This window comes from Halichoerus grypus, chromosome 11, assembly GCF_964656455.1.
Source record: "Halichoerus grypus chromosome 11, mHalGry1.hap1.1, whole genome shotgun sequence".
Taxonomy (NCBI): domain Eukaryota; kingdom Metazoa; phylum Chordata; class Mammalia; order Carnivora; family Phocidae; genus Halichoerus; species Halichoerus grypus.
This window is the reverse complement of record NC_135722.1, coordinates 34,925,371-34,946,018: the sequence shown is the minus strand read 5'-3', so window position 1 is coordinate 34,946,018 and position 20,648 is coordinate 34,925,371. Positions and strand designations below refer to the sequence as shown.

The following is a 20,648-nucleotide window of genomic DNA, read 5'->3' as shown; positions in this document are numbered from 1 at the left end:
GGCTCGATCCCAGGAGCCTGGGATCATGACCCGAGCCGAAGGCAGATGCTTAACGACTGAGCCACCCAGGCGCCCCAAGCATCTGACTCTTGATTTCGACTCAGTCATGATCACAGGGTCGTGAGATGGAACCACACGTAGGGTCTTTGCGCTCAGCAGGGAGTCTGCTTGAGATTCTCTTTCTCCCTTCCCCCTGCGTCTCCCCACTGTGAGTGCTGTCTCTCTCTCTCTCTCTCTCCCCCAAAATAAATAAATAAATCTTAAAAAAATAAAAAATAAATTGATAGTAAAGTTAATTCTCTTAATCTGGGCTTTTCAAAACATTCCTAACTACTGAATTTCTACTCATTCTACAGATTTGATTAATACATAAAAATTTCTGACCCTTCTCCCTGAAGTCAAAATCAATTATTATTCTTACTTTACTCCTACCACACTGGGACTGTTCTATTTTCATCCCCTATCATTCTGTCTTGCACAACATTTAGTTAAACAGTTGACCCCTGAACAACATGGGTTTGAACTGTGCAGATCCACTAATACGTGGATTTTTTTTTCAATATGGTACAGAGGTATAAATGTATTTTCTCTTATGATTTTCTTAAAAACATTTTCTTTCCTCTAGCTTACTTTATTGTAAGAATACAGTATATAATACATATAACATATAAAATATATGTTAATCTACTGCTTTTTTTAATTGGTAAGGCCTCCAGCCAACAATAGGCTATTAGTAGTTAGGTTTTTGAGGAGTCAGAATTTATTTTCAGTGTTTTGACTGTGCACAGGTTTGGTGCCCCTAATCCCCATGTTGTTCAAGATGTATATATGGCTGTTATGTATGTATATATGGCTGTTACTCCCATTAGGAAGGATGTTTCTTCAAGGCCAAGTGTTCCTTTCTTCCTTCCTCTCATTATATATGAAACTATATATAGTGAGAGAGGGGTTCAGACAAAGAATATACATCACTTTATTCTCTACAACATCTAGTACTATGCAGGGAACCTACTAATAGACCAAATAACATCACCAGAACAACATGAAGTGCTTATTCTAAAGTAGTAAAACAAACTGTTTGTTGATAATGTTGTGGTTCAGCCAATCAATAAATACTTATTATGCTCCTATGAGTATCATGTAAGGTTCTGTGGCTAAAATGGTGATCAGGACTGGCTCATGGAACTTGCAGTCAAGTTGAAAAGACAGAGAAACACAAGTAAACATGCAAATATATGATATATAAGTTAAGTTACATGCAATATACAAAATAAGTAATATGTGTTTTCCTGTTCATTTATATATTAATTTCGAACTCTTGATATTTGTGATGATCAATCTTGTTCAAGAACATTGCACATTAATCCAATTTCCAGTCTTACTTTAAGTAATTTAATACAGTTTTATGTTTTTGTTCCTAATGGCTCTGCATCTTTATTTTATTCTTAATAAAATATAGTTTTCCTCCACTATTGTATTTTTTCCCTTAATTCATCTTGTTGCCAGGCACATTAATAATTATCACTTTTTGTTTGACAAAGTATCTTTGATTTTATAGACACAATATCTTTACCAAAGGACGATAATACTATGTATCTTTTTAAATATTCAAGCTGATCAATTTGTTTTCTTAATGCGTTAGCTAGATCTTCTATTGATATATCGCAGGCATCCCTGTTTTATTACTGATTTTCATAGACATAAGGTCATTTTGCTGTTAGTTTTGGCATAAGGGTATTTTTCATATTGGGATGGCATCTCGTTCCCATTTTCTGACTGTCCTTCCTACAAATAGTACGCATGGCCTCCTCTACGACCATTTGCTTTCCAGTACCTCCCAGTTGAAGGGGTATACTTCTCTCTTTGTTTCATATCAGACTTGACACAGGAGTTGTTTTGGTTAAAGGAATCACTGAATGTCATGTTCAACAGAAGCTTTAAGAACCATCTCATGGCTTTGCCAGTTCTACTGCTATGAGAACAGCACATTGCAGATAAAGACTACTACATTAGCCAGGATCCAAGAATGAAGAGGCTATGTGGAACAAAATTGAATAAAAACAAGCAGAGCCAAAGCTATGCCCTGAATACATGTAACTGGAAAGAAGTAATTATTTCTTGCTGTATGATAGTTACTAAATCATTTGCTTCCAAACATTCCTAGTTTATTTAAATTTTCATTAGAGTCCCTGGTAAGTTTTATCTAATGTCCTTTTGTCATCTGTTTCTATAGTTATATGATTTTTTTCTTTTAATGTATTAATTGAATGGGTTATGTTGATATAGTTCCTGAATTATGATAGTATTCCTGGAATAAACACTACCTGATTATAGCATATTAGTTTTTTAAAATATAATACTAGATTTTGTGTACAGCAGTCCTCTTTATCTGCACTTTTCCCTTTCTGTGGTTTCAGTTACCTGTGGTCAACCAAGGTCTGGAAGCAGATGGTCCTCCTTCTGACCTATCACCAAGTCAGTAGCACTCTGACACTGCATCACTGTGCCTACATTGCTCACCTCACTTCATCTTGTCAAGTAGACATTTTCTCATCTGACATCATCATGAGAAGACAAAGGGTGAGTACAGTACAAAAAGATATTTTGAGACAGGCCTCATTCACATAATTTATTATACAATATATGTCATAATTGTTCTATTTTATTATTAGTTATTGTTTTTAATCTCTTGCTGTGCCTAATTTATAAATTAAACTTTATCATAGGTATGTATGTATAGGAAAAAAACACAGAGTGTGTATGTAGTATATGTAGGGTTCACTACAATCTGCAGTTTCAGGCATCCACTGGAGGTCTTGGAACATCCCCCCCATGGACCAGCAGCGACTACCGTATGTAGTAATAAGTTAAATTAGGTCTGTGCCATAATATTTATTGAGAAATACTTTTTAGTATTGTATGACCTGAATAATTTTAATTCCACAGGTATTAGTTTTGCAAACGTTCCTAAGAACTTTACTCTAAAATTTTCTGTACTAAATTCTCATTGAAGATGGCAGTCTGAGCACAGGCTGCAATCTTCTGTACCCTCCAAATTCATAAAAATTATAAAAAAACAAGGAAAGCCAACAGATAAGCACTTAAGATATAAAAAGGGAACATTTCACCCCCACTTCACTGACCATAAAAGAGAGCAACATCTCTCAGAGATGGGCACTATATAGGATGATACAGGAAAGTCACAAAAAATAGGACCAACACAGAAGGCAAAAGCAGCTCCAAGACTGTTGTATACATGGAGGTGGTGGATACTAAAAGCTGGATGGAGCTGGAGAGACCAAAACAGTATTAGCCAAGCAAGTGAACTCCTAGTTTATGTTTCCAAACTGGAGCAATGAGTGAGTGCTATCAGGCAAGAGAAGCAGGGTGTTGTGGATGGTAGAGGATGGGAAGAATAGGGAGGACCCATATGTAGAAGGCCAGCAGTGAAAATACCATTAAGATACTTCCTCCTTACTTTTTCTGAAACTGTGCTAAGATTCAAGACACATTTTACTCTCTAAGCAGTCTGCACAAACAGATACAAAAGATAGTTGAAATGGAAACTTATTCCCAAAGATACACAGTCATACAGTCAAGATGTCTAACAGATCAAAGAAATCCAAGACAAATACAAAACTCAACATAGGAAAGAATTTAAACATCAGGAAAATGTTAATAGAGGTAGAACTGGACTTTCAAATAAACATGAAAACATTAACATAATAGCTAACATTATTTACTAGATGGCTAACACCTTTTTATGTCTTTGTGCGTTCTACCATTAAATGGATAAAGGAATAAAGGAATAAATCATAATCATACAATAAGAATGATTACCAATAAAGGAATAAAAGTGATAAACCTCGAAAATGAAAATTGTTGTTGAAATTAAAAACAAAAGTCCAGAATGTACTGAGAAGAAGCATAAATTAGGTTCTGGAAGATCTTGTTGAAGAGTTAAGCCAGAAGGCACAACAGTTGGAGAGAGACAAGAAGTGTGAAAGAAAACCTGCAAAACATGGAAGATGCCTCCAGTAGTTTTGACATCTAACTGGAAACCCAGAAGTACATGGGGTATATGTATGGACAAGACCATAGACAATCTGTAGAACTAAAGAGTGAGTCTTTGATGAAAAGAACCCACTTCAGTCTTGAAGAGGATGAATTAAAAAAAAAAAAGCAAATTTAGACATGGTGACAAAGAGTAAAAATGAAATCTTAAAAGCTTCTAGGAAAATATGAAGATAGGGCTACTGAAGGCAAGATAGCAATAGAACAACATCTTCGGGCAGAAAGAGTGCAAAGGCCCTGACACGAGAAGGGAACAAATTTACATCCTTATATTAATGTATTAATAATAAAAAGATTACATATCAGTGAACCATGCTTTCATATTAGGAAACAAAATTAACCCATCAAAGCATAAGAAAGGATTAATAGAGGGAAAGTAGAAGTTAATGTAATAGACATAAAAGAATAGAGTTAATAGAAAAAGATTTTAAAATAATATAATAACATACACAAACTTTTTGAAGTATGACCAAGAAAGAAGAGATAAAAAGCTAATAATTTTAGAACTAAGGTATGAAATAAATACAGATACCAAGAAGATTAAAATAATTGTGATAAAATACTATGGACAATTTAACCTAATTTTGGGGGGGGAATATATGTAAGAAAAGTGGCTCTAAAAGCAGAGAAGTAGAATGAAGGTGGAATCAGACATTGACATGCTCTGTGAAGATCCACCAGCCTGGAATGCTTGTCCCTCCAGTCTTTCAGATTTCAACTCAAATATCAGGTTTTTTGAGACTTTCTGATCATCCTAATGAAATCAGTTTCCTAGTCTTATATCTTTAGCCCACTTATTTTTCTCATGGCTCTTATCAGTGCTTGGGAATTGGTTATGTTGCTGTGTAATGTTGGACCTGATAGTAACTACTCAATAAATGATCATCTAATTAATTGATTGATGGACTGATTAATTAATCCTATCTTATTTTCTCTGATTCTTTTTGTTATTTTTTCTTTCTACCACTTCTTACCTTTTGTTTATGTTTTTCCTTCATTTTCTTCTATTGGATTACAGAATAAGCTATGACACTTTTTCAGTGACAATTTTAAAGATGAATTCTGTCAAACCTTTAAAAAACCAAAATTTCCATCTTATGCTTGCTCTTTCAGCATTGGAAAAAGAGGAAGAGATGATGAATCACCCTTCTCCATCTGGCATCGTGTTTCCTTTATCTTAATTGAAAAGGACCCAGAATCATCGCATGATGATTAGGCTCAAAATCAATAAAATTTCAAATAGGCACCACATGAGCTGTTATAAATAGATGAATGCCAGTCTAAGAGACAGCATCTACACATACACAGACAGCAGTAAGTTCTGGGGAATGTCAGTGGGGAATAACATGGCTGGTCCTGTGGATTCCTGGGAAACTGTTAAATAGTCCAACAAAATTGTCGTGAGACCAGGGCTAAGGTTGGATGCAGTCATAGAAACAGCAGAAAGGTGAATCATCAGAGACTTGATTGTTGAGGTATATTTGGAGTTTAGGAGTGACAGAAACACCAAGGTGGTGGAAGAGGCCACCGGAGGAACAAAGTCACCTACGCTGGAATATAGTGAAACATGATAGGCTCCCTGACCTGAAACTGTGACACTCAGGCCCCTTGCCCTGTGGTTGTCACGTGGTGTTACTTTATCAATTAATCATTGGTTAAGGAATTTTCTAAAAGCACAAGACAATGGGATCAGAATTGAGAAAGAATTGAGAAAGAATTCCATGAATCATGTACGCTATAATCCTTCAAAACTCTCATTTTGTCAAGGCAGTAATTATGTCACATTTTTTAAAACCAATATTTCTATAATCAGAGGTATCCGTATTCTTTTCCCATTCATAAAGTTAGTGATCTTCATGGCCAACTTGATTCCCTGGAAGAGTTCAATACCTTTTTTTAAAAAGATTTATTTACTTGTTTCAGAGAGAGTGTGCACGTGAGTGGGGGTGGGGCAGAGGGAGCCAGAAAGAGAGAGAAGCAGACTCCCTCCTGAGCATGGAGCCCAACTCAGGGCTTGATCCCACAATCCTGAGATCACAACCTGAGCTGCAATCAAGAGTCGGATGCCCAAACAACCAAGCTACCCAGGCACCCCAAGAGTTAAGTACTTTTAACTTTTTAGACCACAGGCACAAATATAATGTGCGGGAGAATGGAATGGCTCTTATTCTTGCTGTAGGTATAAACATCTTTAAGTAGGTATGTTTTGCATTTAATTTTGGATTTTTGCATAAAATACAGATGATATGCTATAATCTTAGAGATAGATAATGTAGTATGTTTTCTTTATACTAGGTAAATAGTGGGCATGGAAATGAGCCACCTACCAGCTGGGAGAGTGACTGACTTAAGATTTAAGACTGAATCCACCAGCACCCAGTTGAGGTTCATACTTCCAAAGGCTGCTCACAATGAAGAGGAGCAGAAAACATGGCCCCAAAATATGCCACCTTGGCATGTAGATTATTTTGAGCTAAAGGTGTTACAGGATTCCCGCCCCACCCTTCGGTGCCCACGGTTCTTGGTCACTCAGCTTCGAAGAATTAAGAGGTAGACCAGACGAAGAGTGGTGGGCAGCAAAGCAAAGTTTATTGAGCAATAGTAAAGTGATCATACAAAACTCCTGAAGAGGGAGGGAACCAAGAGAGTTGCCACCAGAATTTCTAAGTCTAGGGGCTTTTATGGGCTTGTTGGTGGTCTGTTTTAATCTGATTAACTCAATATGAGCCTGTCACCCAGTCAGGTTTTGGCATCTACCTATCACTGGAAAAGGGTGGAGGGCTCCTTCCAGGGTGATGTAAAATCCTTTTAAGGGTGGTTTCCTCTTAGGGCGGGGAGTCCCTTGTCCCTGCCTGCCTTTCTTCCAACTATCCTTCATCAAAGGCAGTCAAGACCCAGCTGACTCAAGAAAAACTTCTGCCTTTCCCCTAACTAAAAGAATTTAGACTGGGAGCCTGGTCCAGAAAAAGAGTTATTACCAGAGATAGATTTTTATTTGAAAGATCTACGTGTCTGACAGGGCAAACATCTAATTACCAAACATCTGGTCTTCTTATTGTCCCATAAATTACCCTCCTCCCCTTGGCAGCCCCAGGCCTCAATCCCATCCCTTAGTTCACGATGACATATAAGCCTCAACTGACTGACTTGTCCTTGGGTCTCATCTTCTTACGGGGCTTCCATATGTATGTGATTAAATTTGTTTTTCTCCTGTTAATCTGTCTTATGTCAATTTAATTAACAGACCAGCCAAAAAAAAAAAAAAAAAACCTAGAAGGGTAGAGGAAAAAAAATGTCCTCTCCTACACAGGCAATGACTGAGCACAGCAGACCTGTTCCTGGAGGGTGACTTTGGCTGAAGGACTCTGTGAAAGCCTTGATGAAATGTCTGAGAACTATAGCAGAAGGAGGTACTTCTGTCCAAGCCTCCTTTTTTTCCCTCTCTCTTCCACATGCATTGATCACTTCCCTTGACTCTGTCCCCATTTATCCTCATGAGCAGTTTACCAAATAAATCTCTTGCACATTTAATTACATGTTGATGTCAGCTTCCCAGAGGACCTAGACTGAAACACGTACTAAGATTGCTTTAAAAATAGAGGCTTCCAACTTGTTTTTGGTAATACTTCTGAAAAAAAGATTCCCTCTTTTGCTTTTGAAACTAAAATAAGAAATGAATAACACCAAAAAAAGAAAACTCTGTATTGTCATTGACTTGATATGCTGCATGTTAGCACATCAGTTAGCATGTTTTGCTTTTCTGGGCTAGAGCTGGACCATTACTACTGAAGGCGAGCAGAATTTGCCACCTCAGAATAAGCCTTGGCATAAGAGTTAGGCTGGTTTAAAAAAAATATATTGAAAACTGAGTAAAAGTTATCCTTTGTAAGAGACATTTACATTCATAAGAGAAATCTTCATTGGTAAGGATGTCTCCCTCTCTGTACCAGGAAGAGGAAGATGACCAAATCTCTAGAAATTCTTATTAGTGGGGAAGGCAAGGACCTACATCTGTGTAACAACCTTACCTTTGTTTACTGTACTCTTCCTGGTAATCTCCCCAAACTGGCTTTCCCCACCCACCCAACATCTTTCTTCTGTCTTTAGCTGGAGATGTTATTTAAGGTGGTGGCTTGGGCCACATGGGGGAGTTATTCAGTTTTTCTGGGTCTTTCCCAGGAGGTATTTTTATACTATGAAGCTTATGTTTTTCTCCTCTTAATCTGTCCCTTGTTACAGATTGTATCTCAGCCAAGAACCTAGAAGAGTAGTGGGAAGTTTATTCTTCCTACCTTGTACTAATTTTTAATCATTTAGGAAATCCAGAAACAAACATCTTAAAAAGTATATGCAAGGACTAGAATTATTTTTTAATTGTAATGTCATCATTTCAACATCAAATGGGTTTCGATATTCCCTTAGTACGTACATTTTCTTTAAAAATATGAGAACATTTTCTGAGAATTGTGAATTCATTTAGATCACTGAATTAAGGGGCCAACTTCAAAACCTTGTTCTAGATGTTAGAAATACCTGTTGATGTATTTGGAATGTAGGTGAGGTTCAGAGCCCACGACCAAGAAAGAATTCTTGAGATGCCTTTGGTGCAAAAAGGTGATTTTATGGGGCGCCTGGTGGCTCAGTTGGTTGAGCGACTGCCTTCGGCTCAGGTCATGATCCTGGAGTCCCTGGATCGAGTCCCGCATTGGGCTCCCTGCTCAGCGGGGAGTCTGCTTCTCCCTCTGACCCTCCCCCCTCTCATGTGCTCTCTCTCTCTCTCTCAGTCTCACTCTCTCAAATAAATAAATAAAATCTTTAAAAAAAAAAGGTGATTTTATGAAAGCATGGGGACAGGACCCCTGGGCAGAAAGAGCTGCTGCTGGGGTTGTGAGGGGTGACTGATTATATACTTGGGAGTTGGGGGTAAGGAAAAAGGGAGGCTTTCAAAAGAACTTTTGTATGCTAAAGAGGACCTACGAGATACCAGAGGACTTGCCATTGTCAAGTTAAGTTGTTTTTCCCTCTAGTAAGTAAGGCATTAACATTAAGACAGTTGAGAGTTTTTCTTTCTGGAAGTTAGGTTATTGATAAGAATGCTTTTTTTTCTTGTAAACCACTAAGACATTTTGTAAACTGAGGGAGACTCAGGTCTTGCTGGACTGTGATCTCTGTTAGTTAACCATTTGTTGTTTTTTCCTTTGCTTTAACGGCAGCCAGAAGTCCTTGAGGAATGTCACGTATATCCCACCTGGGAGTGGGGGTGTGGGGTTTGAGCGGTGTCAGCTTGTGCTTTGTCCTTAGCTTGCCTTTTGCGCCCTCATCACTGTCACTCCCTGAGTCTACTTCAATGCCCAGCACTTTTCTCCCCACTTTGTAGACATTTAGCATACTTAACAGAGTTGAGGGCACTTTGCTTTAGATGGTCGCTCTGCAGGAAATATCTAAAATAAAAGCAGAGTGTTTTCCACTTCTTAGCTTAACTCTGCCTCAGGCAGCAGGTATGACTTTACTCTAGTTGTTGATCCTTCAGCTGGCTTCTCCATTTCCCTGCATAGTTTATGTGGAAGGGATAGGAGGGAAATAGCTCTAAATAGCAAAGTCTGGAGAAATCCTTAGGAGTTGTATATTCCTATAGGAGCATGGTTGCAGCTTTGACCAATTCCCTCACATTTTCTCTTTAAAAATACTACAAAACAAAACAAAAAATCCTTTAAGCAATCCTACTGACTACTACGACTACTAACAAACCAATCAGTACCTCCAGGAGAGAAAACTCAGATTCATTGCTTTTCCTCCCCCATAAAAAAAAAAAAAAAAAAAAAAAAATGTGTCAGTAAGGGGATAGGGATGTGCTTGAGGCAACAGAGTTAGAGTGGAAGTTACACCTGTGAGGCAGGCGGGGAGGGGGGGGCACTGAACAGCTGGTGTGGTGAATGGGGGGAAACACAGTAGCAGAGCCTGGAAAACCCAGCGAATACAGTGTCCCTCAGAGAGGGGAGCACCGTCCTTAGGATAACCGCTGGGAGGAAGTCTAAGAATAAAAATGAGCAGGACAGGAAAACTGGGAATGAAAGAAAGGAAGAAAAAAAAAAAAAGACTTAAAATTTGAAGAACAAAGCACATTTATTAAATAAACTTCCAGATGCTTAACAGAAGAGGGAGCCCTTGAGCTGAGAAACCCAGACAGCTTCTCCAAATATGACTCCCTCTCACCTCACTTCTCACATGTTAATAGTGGGTCCATGGGGGAAATTTACTAATAAAGGAGGGAGGGAAAGAACAGGGTAATTAGGGCAGGGATGTAAACAAGAAAAAGGAATCTCTCTATATACCTATCTATATAGTTTAGACTCTTGGATCCTACAAATGTGTTACTACTCAAAAACAAACGACAAAATAATTTCTTGCGATTAAAAATAAATGGAAACAAGTTAATTGCATATCAGTTTTTAAGGGTAACCATGCAAAGCGTGGAACTTCACAGCATGTAATTTTGACTGTGTATCCTTAGTGAAATGTACTATAAGCACAGATAAGGTTGATTTCATCTCATTCAGTGATTTAATTAATAATAGTAATATTAGTAATTGTATATTGAAACTGTTTCTTTTATATAATGAGATAAAACAATTAAGTATATTAATTATTTTGAGTCCTGACTTTCAGTGCCAGAGAGGGTAGATACGATTCAAAGATAGAAAGCTCAAAGAATTCAAGTGAACCCACTGTTACGTTAAAATCGAACTGGATTTATCAATGTGAATTTGTTATTTTAAAACATACCTTCTAAGAATCTTCTAACTGTGCACCCAGAATGGTCTGAAAACCATGTCATTCCGGTGGTGAGCATCTCTAAGCCTAGTGTTTGGCTCCCTCGTGCCATTTTGCACTAAAGGAATGACAGTTCTTTAGAAAAATAACTGATTCCCACTCTGAGGCAAGGAGAGGATAAAGGTGTTGGGGATGTTTTTTGTGAAAGGACATTTCCAAAAAATTTGTAGGGTTGTGTCAGAAATAACACCAGAGACTACTTGAAACCCTCTGCACTGACCAACACTGTGATGATTTGAGCATTAAGATAACAATTGCAGTTAATAAAAATATATTATATCTCTATACAAATCCAATAGTCAGTGAGGATTTCGGGAGAAAGAATCAGAGAGTAAGGGAGGAGAGAGAGAGGATAAGCCAGAAATAAAATTTGTCAGTTGGAGTTGGGTATTTGTGTCAGTCCCCTATGATGTGTCAACTCTGGTCTTCTCAGTTGTCTAAATATCTGAGGCCCTTGTCCACTTGTTTTGCCTCAGCCACATTGGTGACCAACTCCATGGGCACACAAGCCAAAAGCAACTCAGTTTTCTTGTGTTTTGTGCCTCTTGCCTCCCACCCTGGAGCTTTTCTATTGGCACAGAATCATTAAGCACTGCAAGACTTGCTTGGTCTCATGTAAGCAGTAAGCTTTAACTGATGAGAGATGGAAGCTGCTGGATAGATTTCTTTCACCCCATGGGCAGAAGTTCCTGAGACAAAGCAGTTCATACAGCAACTCAAAAACCAAACAAACTAGCAGTCAGCTTGCTCATTCCAAGAAGTAGCCAGATTGATAATGCACATACTGTGCTCTCCCTCTTTCCCTACCTAAGTCCCCTTTTCCAATACCCCTGCCTCTCTCTAAGGTGGCACGTCATAGTAAACTAGCAAGCCATTAACTGTTGTGTAAGACTTTGTTTTCTAGAATCTAGATTGAGACACCTTTAAACAAACTCCTGTCCTTCTAATTTGGTTATAAAGAGAAATGATTTAGAATTTTTACTGCTTTTTGTAATGGGAACTGTATTTCTCACGAGTAAATAGCCCGTTTAATGAGAAAAAGCTTAATATGATAAAACAATATCAGTAAATGTAAAGAAATTATAAACATTAGAAAATTATGATGTAACCCAGGTGAAAATTACAATTGATGTTAAAACCATTAGCTGAATTGTTGGTGGGGATTTAGAAATTGACAAAGTGGGGGCGCCTGGGTGTCTCAGTCGTTAAGCGCCTGCCTTCGGCTCAGGTCATAGATCCTGGGATCTAGCCCCACATCAGGCTCCCTGCTCCGCGGGAAGCCCCCTTCCCCCTCTCCCACTCCCCCTGCTTGTGTTCCCTCTCTCGCCATGTCTCTCTCTGTCAAATAAATAAATAAAAAATCTTTAAAAAATATATAAATAGAAATTGACAAAGGGACACCATGGGGATTTTTTTTCGGAAGGGGAAAATATAACTGTATAATGAACAAATCATTTAGTTACCACTTCAATCCAGTGATCAATGTTAGCAATGCAAATGTTTTGTCCAAGCCGGGTATAAAATATATTTTTGAGATAAGTGCTGAGTTTTTTATATCAACAGGCTATTAGATAATATTAGGGAATTAATATTGTTAATACATTTTACCCAAAATAACACATTCATGCCCTTTCACAAGACCTAGTCATGTGGACCTATTCTGTGTTTCTAGGAAAAAGAAAAGAAAGAATATTGATGATCACTAGTAATGTCTTCCACAATGATATCAAGGGTCTCTATCAATAAATATGGATATAACCATTTAATTTGGTCTTCTTTAATGTACTTTGGTAAATTGCATGGGGATGTCTCAGGGTGTTGGCAGGCAGAGACCAGGTGACTATAATGTATAGCAATGAACCACTAATTTAAGAATCACAAGTAGCGAAGACTAATTAGTTTTCTAATGAGGGTATTCAGTCCCATACAAACTTTGCCAACATGTAATCTGGGCATACTACTATTCAAAGTGAGGGATGAATGTGTAGTCCAATCCTGTGTGATGGCAACATGGCTCATAATCCTTATCCTTTCTGCAAACAACAAACAAGCATTATGAACCTGGCCCACAGCATCCAAGAGTCAAGGCCAAGGTGACCAAAAGTGAGAACAGAAGAACTGACAGTGAGATCCTTGTAGGTAGGGCCTGGACCACTGAGATACAAGTCCACAAAAGTGGGCAGCCTACATGGTGTCAGAGTAGCTGGGAATCCAGAGCCAGATGCCCATGGACAGCACAGATAAATAAATAAATTTTTAGAGTCATGCACTGGAATGTCATAAACCAGAGGCAGATATGAAATACTGTGAATGAATCTCAGTAACATAATGTTGAGGGAAAAAAGCAAATTCCCCAGTACTGCAGGTAGCATGACACTCTATGATAAAACACAAAGTCAAGAGAACCCAAGAAAAATATTGTTTCCATAAAAATAAATATATGTTTCCATATATATATATATATATATATATATATACATATATATATATATACCTATATATATACATACATATATATATATAGGTATATATGTATCATATATACCTATATATATATATATATGATAAACACAGATAGTTATTTGTGGGGGATGCAGTAAGATGAGACAAGGAGGAATAGTGGATAGATTTAGGTAATTAATAATGATTGTCTCAAGTTGTGTTCATTTATTAAGCAAAATAAAACAATGTCATGCAAGAACTAAAGAACCAAGGATAAAACTTAATCCAATTCTATGCACCTGGGGTCTAAAAGATTAACTTACCTCTCACTTTGAAGATCTTATTAAGTAAATAATTTGTTTCCAAATTAAAAAAAAAAAAGTATTATTGATCTAAATGTTAATTTCTGCAACATTCTTGCAGCACAACAAAATGTTAACATGTGAACCAATTCTTAACCTGAAGGAGATGATTAAGGAAATTTTCAGAACCCTACATCTCTATGGAAACAATTAAAGCAGGGAAAAGAAATCTATGTAGCTGCCTTTTTGCTTTGTTGAGAAATGGCTTCATTGAAATAAACAATACTAAAAATATTTAAAAAGGGTGTTATGCTTTTGAATGAAAATGTTTGAATGAAATTAATATTATTATCTCTCTAAAAAATAGCTGTATATTAGTTAAGTTGCTCTTTTCCTCTTTTTTTTTTCCATGTTGGCTAAATTACCAGAGTCTAAAATTAAAATGTGTGTATATATATATATATATATATATATATATATATATATATATAGTGAGCATGGTTTTCATTTTACTATGGACTGATCTGTGTCTCCTCAAAATTCATACTGGAAACCCTAACCCCCATTGTGACTGTATTTGGGAATAGGACTTATAAGAGGTAATTAAAGTTAGATGAGGTCATAACAGTGAGGCCCCAATCCAATAGGGACGGTGTCCTTATAAGAAGAGGACGAGACACAGAGCTCTCTCTCTGCCAAGTGAGGACACAGTAGGCAGACAGCCCTCCACAAGCCAGGAAGAGAGATTTCAACAGGACATGACCATGTTGGCACTCTGATCTTAGAATCTCAGCCTCTAGAATTGTAAGAAAATAAATTTTCTGTTATGGCAGCCTAGCTAACTAATACACATATTCATAATAATCTAAATATTATATACTTATTTAACTGAAATTATGCTGTAATTCTTTGAAATATGGGAGAGTGTTTTTAGTAGCAATAAAAGGAGGTGAGAAGAGCTGTATAATCGTAATAATGATCAATCCAAAGCCTTTGCTTATTGGTGTAAAATCAAGAAGTAACAATATAGGCTAATTATTGAGAAACATGAAGTAAATTCCAAACAAAATTCAGAATAGAAGTGAAAATGTTGCATCTGGGGAGATGGAAATGAGTGGGGAGACGGAAATAGAAAAAGTTGTAGGACTATGTTGGGGAGGAAGAATTTACTCTGCCCTTCGAGGTTTTTCTAGCTGGATTTAGAATCAAATTGACATAAGGCAGATTAACAGAAGGAAATCAAATTTAATAGCATACGTAAAGGGAATCCACACAGACATGGAAATTCTAAAGACAGTCAGGCAAATGATGCTTATTTGAGCTAAAGAAAGGGTAGGAGTCTGAGGTAGATACAAAGAAGAGAAAGATCATTAGCATGCACTTGAAAGGAGATGTTTGGAAAACAAACGTGCCCTAGGATGCAGATAGGTTTCTTAGATAAAGAGGCGTCTCTGTTAATTGCTCTCTCCCGGGTAAAGAAAGCAAGCCAATGAGGGAGAGGTAAAGGGCTTTTTCTCAATCTGCTGGGTTTGGATTGCTTTTAACTCAACATAATGTTCATGCCAAAGTTGTCCCATCTTGGGGAGCCTGCCCCGGCCCCTACAACTGCAAGTTTTGAAATACAACAGAAAACTACTTTAATTTCCAAGTTATATATATGTGAAATTTTAAACATAAATAATACAAATAAAGTAAATGTATGTTCATGTGTGTGTGTGTTTGAGTGTGTGTGTGTGTGTGTGTGTGTGAAGTCTGAATTTCAGTAGTTTATTTTGGAGGTGTGAATAATCTGGATCTTAGGAAGTAAGTAAAAACAAAATGCCACAAAAACTGCAGTTCCTTTTTCCTAAAACTTAACTTATGAAAATCTAAACACTGGGTCCAGAAGCTTTGTCACCTGCCTTCTCCAAGTTTAAGATCTAGTGGAAAAAGTGAATCTGCTTCCCGTTTGACTTCAGTTGTCCTCCCCCCAACTGTAGCAAGAGGATGGAAAGTCCTAATTACCTCAGGCCCTGGTCACATACCTTGTTCTGGAGCTGCGTGTGGTGGCATCCTTGCCAGAAACCAGGGACCAAGAGTGAGTAGGAAATGTATCTCCAAGAGAAAACAGGGATGAATGGATACGAGTGACCCAAATAAAAAATAAAATATAACCGAATGTCGGTTCTAAAATCCAAATTCCCTATGTTCACAATCAAATGTCAGCTGGCTCTCTGTCCCGTGTGATAGGGGAGCCATCATAGGCATGCAGCTTTAGTATTTCTAAATTGTTTTCAACTCTTCTGGTTTTTATTTTTTTATATTTAAACATTTGTTAAATCCAATCACATCTACTGCTTAAGTGACTCTCAATTATTTCAGCATTATTATAGTTCAGTATATTACTGCTGCTTGCTTAAATTATCAAAGTATTCCATTATTTAACTCAAGTTTTTTGTATTTTTTCAACCTGACCCAAGTCCCATTATCACATATTTCTGATAATTTACTGCTTTTCTTAACTAATTCAAATATTTTTCCAGCATTTTTTTTTTTATTTATGAGAGAGAGAGAGAGAGAGAACAAGTGAGAGAGTGAGAGAGAGCATGATGAGCAGGGGGGAAGGGCAGAGGGAGAAGCAGACTCCCCCGCCCTCCAAGCTGGGAGCCCGTTGGGGGACTCAATCCCAGGACCCCGGGGCCATGACGTGAGCCTAAGGCAAGACGCTTAATGACTGAGCCACCCAGGTACCCCTAGCACTTAAATAGGTTAAAACTAGAAACAAACTAAATGCTTAGATTTAGTAGTCTTTGGTATTTTAACTTAATGGAATATTATACAACTCTTAGAATTATAATTCTGAAGATTTTAGGGGATATATACACATATTATGGTCTAACATTAAAGAAATAAAGAAGTATGCAACATAGCTGTTACACCATTACCCAGGCGCTATATACACCTCGATGAAGGAAGAAATTAATTCACAAAACAAGCAGACAGAATGTCTTGATGGATGCTAAAATTAAAAGAAATGTTTATAGTTTTCTTCACTATTGATGATAACACATCTATGCTGGAGACCCCTAATGCTCACACATACTGATTATCTGTTCCTATGGGACATTTGAGAGGCTAATATTTCACACTTTTTGTAGCTAGGGATCATATGATTGGTTTTGGCTAATGGCCTATGATAGAAATGACATGTGACATTTCCATGCCGAAGCATTTCTTTGCTGGGGTGAGCCCTGCCAGCTATCTTTCTTCCCTTATAATGATCAGAGAAGAATTCTCGTGTTAAGACAGAGCCATGGGATCTAAGCAGCCTGGGTTACACCGTTACTTTATGGACGACAGGACAGTTACCCTGCTGAGTCACCCAGACCCACTGTGCACTTTGTATACATGACAAGTAAATCTTTGTTGGGGTGTGTTTTTGTTTAAGCAATATAAGCTAGCCTATCCTGATTAACACATGTTTTAAAACAAAATTTACAATGACAAAAATGATACCGAAATGAAACAAAAAAGACTACATGCTTAACTCAAATGAATAGAAATCACAATTAAAATTGTCCTGAGGCTTAATATACATTTAGAAATGAAATGGATTAATTTTCCACTGAATAATATTAATTTGAATTTATTCTGTGGTTTCTCCCGAAGTCTGGCTTGATTGCTCCCTGGCACACTCTGTGTTTATCAGCCCTTTTTGGGACTCATATGATTATTTATAAAAAGTAACCATACTTTTATTTAATTCCAACTGAAATTCAGTTCTTGATGTTTTTGCTCATTCATTTATTCTTTTGTAAATGTATCAACATATTTTGATTGAAAACCCTCCATATATCAGATACTCTTCTAAGTACTAAGAATATAAATGGTAATAATCGTAAGTACATTTAATAACTTTATTTTTTATTTTAGACATTTTAAGCCCTTTATCTAATTTAATCCTCACATATTATGATAAGCTTGAATACTATTCTAATTTTATTTTATTTTATTAAAGATTTTTTTTTCAAATAATCTCTGCACCCAACATGGGGCTTGAACTCACTCACAACCCCGAGATTAAGAGTCACATGCTCCACTGAATGAGCCAGCCAGGTGCCCCACTATTCTAATTTTAGATAAATAACCTGAGGTCCATAGAGTTCAAGTAACTTGCATGAGGTCATGCAGACAATAAAAAGCAGAACTAGGATTCAAATCCATGTCTGAACCCAACATCTGGACTCTTTTCCTTATCCTGAGTATGACCAAACACCCCAGTTTGCAGTTTGCATTTATTGTTTTACCATAGTTTCAAATAGAATACTCTGTCCTCTTCCAGAGTATCCTGGTTTAGAAGATAAAATACATGGTCACCCTTCTCATGCCCTACAGCTTCACATGGCCCCTGCTCACAGGGTGGACAGAGTGTAACTACGTTCAGAGGTGTTTTAAAGGGTGATCATATGTGAAAGTGAAATTCCAAGTCCAATAAACCTTCCTAGCTCATCATTGTCCTTTGTAGCAGATAGAATCTAAACAGAAAAGGGCATTTTAGGAAGAGCAAAAAAAAGGGAAGTGGGGAGCTACATATGTAGAAAGTCATTGTCAGTCAGGTAATGCCAATAAGGAGAAAAACCAAATTATTTTGCTGTTAAGGCAAACAACTGGACTCCATAATATTCAACTATTTATGGCTTTCCCCAGCTTGTTTTTGTGGTTTTTTTAAAGATTTTATTTATTTGACAGAGAGAGACACAGCAAGAGACGAAACACAAGCAGGGGGAGTGGGAGAGGGAGAAGCAGGCCTCCTGCCGAGCGGAAGCCCAGGACCCTGGGATCATGACCTGAGCCAAAGGCAGACGCTTAATGACTGAGCCACGCAGGCGCCCCCCAGCTTGTTTATTCACTAGATTATGCAGGAGTACTCAGATGATCAGTCAGGGTAATACAGGTAAGTAGGAAAGTATGAGATACTGCCTGAGAAGGATAATATGACTGCTAAGTAAGGATAATGGTCTTTGAACATCACAGTCAGTGCATTTGTGAACCAACATGGGGATCAAGAATGAAATGCAGCCCAAGTTTATTTTGTGGCTCTGGGCATCAGTCATGGTGGGCTTCTTTGTCAGATTATAGATCAATTCCATAGCACTAGCCTGAGATTAATGAGTGTTTCATAGAAAATGACTGAGATTTATGTAGATTTATGAAATACTGGAATCTACCTTATTCATATGGCTATTCCTATCTCTTTGGACATCTAATATGAGCATAGAACTACAGCAGGGGAAGTGTACTAACCAGAAATAGTTCATGAAAAAAATTGTTTCGATGCAAGCAGTTATCCAGTGACTTTCAAATGAAGTTTGTTCCTTGATAGCATTATTCAGAAAATATATATCTCAATCTGTCTGATCACTTTATGTCAATTTTGAAGTGCAGGAACCCTTTGTATCATTTAAAGACTTTGAATCCCTTTCCTTCTGAGATTTGAGAAGGATGCAAAGCACTATTCCATATAATGAGAACAAATTATGTTACTATCAGGTAGTATTTGAAAATGTGAAGTAACTCATGCTTAAAATTGGTGAATTAAACATAAGTAGCATTTTTCTAAACTGTTTGTAGTTAAACTATCCAATAAAAGCACTATAATTAAAGACAAGAAAGACATATCATAAGGTCATGTAGTTTATTAATCTATCTGAACTACTGAGATGAATTCTCATATCTCTAGAGATATATACAGAAGAAAACTGCATAATTTTCATTTCAGAAAGTTGGAAAGATACTTTATATTTTACTTGACTGAACTCTAGTCTGATCTAACTTATGCTCACAATTTTGCTGGATGAATGAAAGAATGAAGGGAGAAAGAAAGGGAAGGAGGAAAGACTGTAAAAATAGTTTATAGTGCAAAGATGCAAACAAATCTGATATCATATCTTGGATATTCTGAGAAGTTATGGCACATGGAGAAAAAATGTTTAACATCATTAATAGTCAGTGATCTCATCTATAAAGTAGGGGACATATCATTTAGAGCTGTTAGAATGACAGGAGGAACATCTATGAAAACATAAACTAATATTCAAACTGCATTAACAATACAATGAATTCATATAAAATTTTAATATTTGGATGGAGTTCTTTTATTTTTATTGTTATTTTTTTGAGAGAGAGAGTCAGAGAGAGCATGAGCAGGGGGAGGGGCAGAGGGAGAAGCAGACTCCCCTCTGAGCAGGGAGCCCGATGCAGGACTCAATCCCAGGACCCTAGGATCATGACCTGAGCTGAAGGCAAACACTTAACCAACTGAGCCACCCAGGCGCCCTGGATGGAGTTCTTTTAAGTATGATATCTCATGCAAAGGAGGAAATAGTCCTAAATAAGTCACAGAAATGAAAAGTACAGTATAGGGAAATAGTTAATATTGTAAGAATGTTACATTAATAACATAGTATTATTAATACTGATTGTAATGTATTAATATTATGTATAATAATGTTATCTGTATGGTGACTGCACTTATCTTGGTGAATATTGAGTAATGTGTAAAATTGTCCAATCGATATGCTGTACACCTAAAATTAATATAACATTGTATGTTAATTATTATTTCAATTTAAAAACAAAAGAAATAGAGTGTCCTGTACTTTTACACCAAGGTCAGCCCACATCTGGAGGATTGACACTTATATTTATTTGCCAGCAAACAGTAAGTGGAATGTTGTTAGTAAGGAGTTGTTGGGATAGGAGGGCCCTCGCACCCCTGACATTTGAAAATAGTCAGAAGAAATATGGATATTTAGATGTTATCTGACATAACTTAGAGAGAACACATCTCTCTTTAAATACTTAAACGGCTTTCACAATCAACACAAGTGAAATCAGTCAATGGTGAATGTTCTGGGAGTAAGATTTGGTTAAATCATTATAACATCATTATTATTCTTTGATGCATTAGAATTTCTCTAAATTATTCCAGACAAATACTTCCAATTTTTGAATGTCTTT

At 37.0% G+C, this 20,648-nt stretch overlaps 1 pseudogene across 1 annotated transcript in view; it reads left to right on the top strand.

The window, feature by feature from the left end:
* The window catches only part of LOC118551433 (ribonucleoside-diphosphate reductase subunit M2 pseudogene), a 258,417-nt pseudogene that overhangs the window by 153,104 nt on the left and 84,665 nt on the right, over positions 1–20,648 (top strand). The window contains exon 3 of the transcript XR_013442386.1: positions 2,418–2,580. The product of XR_013442386.1 is annotated as a ribonucleoside-diphosphate reductase subunit M2 pseudogene (transcript). The remainder of the gene's footprint in view (positions 1–2,417; positions 2,581–20,648) is intronic.